This window comes from Macadamia integrifolia, chromosome 1 (genome assembly GCF_013358625.1).
Source record: "Macadamia integrifolia cultivar HAES 741 chromosome 1, SCU_Mint_v3, whole genome shotgun sequence".
NCBI classification, from domain to species: domain Eukaryota; kingdom Viridiplantae; phylum Streptophyta; class Magnoliopsida; order Proteales; family Proteaceae; genus Macadamia; species Macadamia integrifolia.
In genome coordinates this window covers 33,936,808-33,940,456 of record NC_056557.1, presented here as the reverse complement: position 1 = coordinate 33,940,456, position 3,649 = coordinate 33,936,808, and the positions used below count along the sequence as shown (strand labels likewise).

The window sequence follows — 3,649 nt, the reverse complement described above, 5'->3', positions numbered from 1 at the left end:
TGCATCCCTCGGGCTAAGTAGAGAAACCTACTTGTGAGTCTCTCTCTAGCTTTATCCCCTTTCTTTTATTTTATTTTTATTTCAGCATTTTTTCCTTTATTTATTATTTTTTTTAATTGCGTGGGTTGTTTATTTTCAGTTATTTATTTATTTAATTTTAATTGCGTGGCTTGCGTCTTTAAATTCTTAGATGACGAATGGTTAGGATGTTATTTTAGATACATATGTTTAGGACGGTAATTAGAATTAGATCACAACTATTAATCGGTTCACTTTTGCATTATTAAAAGAGATAAAAAAATAAAGTGGCTGCTCTTCCTGTGTTTGACCCATAGCTACACTGATCCGTACGCTTGCGGTTACATTTTAAATCCCAAATAAATTTTTGGCACCGTTGCCGGGGAGACAGTTCCATGTTATTTTTCACTTTCTTTTGGTAAATCAAAGTGTTTTGTTTGCTTTGTTTTATATTTTTGCTTTTCTTTTATTGAATTTCTGAGAAGAACAACTTGCAATAATAGTTGTATCAGTGGAGGTCGCCATGCCTCACAGTATGATAAAGACAGGTTTCGCCCTATAGCAGTACCTCAGGAATTGACCTGAGCAACCCCAGATCCCTGCCGGTAAGCTCCCAAAAATCAAAAAAATCAAAAAATCATAAAAAAAAAAAAGTTTTGCTATCCATTCTTTTGTGCATGTCTTACTTTAGTTGTAGGTCGTTTTCTGTTGCATGAGTGTTAAGTGGGTACGTAATACTAAGAATCGGTTAGAAAGAAGAGATCCAACAAGTAGTGACCCTATACGTTTGCTCTCTTTAAAACCCTTCAATATGGGAGACCAACAGCAAAACCCTTCACCTAAATCTCTGAAAGATAGGTTCTACCCTGCTAGAACAGCCCAACCTTCCTGTATAGTTCTACCACAAGCCTAGGGCAATAATTTTAAACTCAAATCTCAATACATCACTATGTTGCCCCACTTCCATGAGTTGACCTCTGAGGATGCATACCTATTTCTAAGGGAATTTAAAGAGGTATGTGTTCTAATTAAGATCCAACAGCTTTCTGATGATGCTGTTAAGCTTAGGTTTATCACTTTTGCATTGAAAGACTAGGCTAAGAAGTGGTTGTATGGATTACCCACAAATTCCATAACTTCATGGGAATAGTCCACAGTTGTCTTCCTTAAGAAGTTTTTCTCAACTCACGAGACTAATAAGCTTAGAAGTGATATCCTTCAGTTTAGGCAAAAGTCTAGTGAGTCATTTTCCAAACTTATGGAGAGATTCAAGGATCTACTCTAAGAATGCCCCTCACCATGGCCTAGACCTATGGCATTTATGTCAAATAATTTATGAGGGTATTGATTATCCAACTAAACAAATGATAGAATCTATGTGTCCTGAGGGATTCACATCCTTTACAGATGAAGGAAATGCATGGGAATTCTTACTTGACTTAACTGACAAAACCCGTGAGTGGGAATCAACCCAAGAGAGTGAAAGAATCATAGAAGAAAAAGGATATTTTGTGGATGGGATAGTAGCCAAGGAAGCCCATTTGGATAGCCTAATCAAGAGGATTGAGGCTATTATTCCAAGAGAGCCATCATCAGTCAATTTGGTTAAGATTTGTGCTTGGTGCCAATCCCCTGGACATGTCATGGAAGAATGCCCCAACACCTCTGGGGGCACTTCTAATGATAGTGTTAATGCCTTATACCAGAATAATCTATATAGTAACACCTACAATCCAGGATGGAGAAATCACCCAAATTTCTCTTGGAATCAGGGCACCCAAGCAGGACCTTCGAATTTCTATAATCAAGGTCAACCTGGACCCCAAAGGCCTCCCTTTGCACAATAATCTTTTTCCCAAAATACTTTTCCTAGGTCAAATGTAGGACCTCAGGCGAGTTTTCCTAGGGCCCCTCTTCTATCATCTTATCAGCAACCCCCTGGGTTTACCAACATTGGAGAGGCAAGTAGAATAAGTGACTTGGAAAAAAATATGGCCCTCCTCATGACAAGCCATCAAAATCTTACGAGAGAACTTACCCAAGTTGTCTCAATTATGAGTGAGAGGGAGAAGGGAATTTTACCCAGTCAACCAGAGCCTAACGCTAGGCATCATCAGCCTATTAGTTCACAAGGACCAACTAATGCACCACTGAATATAGTACAAGGTCAGACTCAACAAGCGCCCTCTAACCAATGCAATGTTGTTTATGCCCTTAGGAGTGGTAGAGAGTACCAACAGAGTGTTTCTAAATCTTCCCCATCTATTACTCCTATTAACTCTTCTTCAGTTGAAGACACAAGTGTGCCTCTTGTTCCAGGTTCGTCTGATGAACCTAAAGATTTTTCTGAAACTAAAGATGATTTGGTTGAGAAAACCAAAAATGATTCTTCTGAACAGAGGCAAATTCCTAACAGTCCTTATGTTCATCATATCCCATTTCCTAATCGCTTGGTACATAAAAAGAAGACTGCTTCCATGGATAAAATTTTAGAAGTCTTCAAAAAGGTAAAAGTGAACATCCCTCTTTTGGATGTCATATCTCAGATCCCCGCCTATGCAAAGGTACTGAAAAATTTGTGTACTCAGAAACGTATCACTAGTGTGCCCAAAAAGGCGTTCTTGGCAGGTAACATTAGTTCCATAATTACTCAGCCTATAGCAGCCAAATATAAGGATCCAGGGAGCCCTACCATATCTTGTGTCATAGGCAACACCTATATTGAGCATGCCTTACTTGACCTTGGCGCAAGTGTGAATCTCTTACCTTACCATGTGTACAAGCAACTAGGATTGGGAGAATTGAAAGCCACTGAAACTACTCTTCAGTTGGCAGATAGGTCTGTTAAGATTCCTAAAGGGATGGTTGAGGATGTCTTACTAAATGTGGGGGAATTTATTTTCCCTGTTGATTTCATTGTGTTAGATACCAAGCCCTTCTCAACCAAGGATGAGATCCCAATAATTTTAGGAAGACCATTCTTGGCTACCAGTAATGCATTAATCAATTGTCGGAATGGTTTCCTAAGATTATCTTTTGGTAACCAAACTGTTGAGTTTAACATGTTTAGGATTGGCAAACAACCACATATGGAAGAAGAGATCAATATGCTTGAGGATTTTTTAGATTTTTCTGATGATTTAGTTACCAACTTTGATATTGATTTTGATTCAGAATTCCAAGAGTGTATGGATGAGTTGGATGATGAAAGTGAAAATTTCTTTTCTGAAGTCTTGAGTCTTCACACACTTGTGGAGCCCTTAAGACCCCTTTCCAATTCCATTCCCAAACCTTCCATAGTTGAGCCCCCTAAGCTAGATCTTAAGGAGTTGCCATCTAATTTGAGATATGCTTTCCTAGGGCCTGACCAGACTCTTCTTGTAATTATTTCTTCAAATTTGACTTCTAGCCAGGAAGAGGAGTTACTTAAAGTGTTAAAAGATAATAAGGAAGCCCTACGTTGGACCATGACTGATATCAAGGGTATAAGCCCTTCCATTATGCAACATCATTTACATCTTATGGAGGATTCCAAACCATCCACGGAACCCCAAAGAAGAGCTAACCCAGTGATGATGGAAGCCATTAAGAAAGAGATCTTAAAGTGCTTGGATCATGGAATAATTTATCC

At 38.7% G+C, this 3,649-nt stretch overlaps 1 non-coding gene across 1 annotated transcript; it reads right to left on the bottom strand.

Moving 5' to 3' along the window:
* Positions 1 to 1,216: 1,216 nt before the first annotated feature.
* On the bottom strand, positions 1,217 to 1,324 carry LOC122086652. The gene has a single exon (XR_006142508.1). It is a non-coding gene; the product is annotated as a small nucleolar RNA R71 (small nucleolar RNA).
* Between the last annotated feature and the right edge of the window lie 2,325 nt (positions 1,325 to 3,649).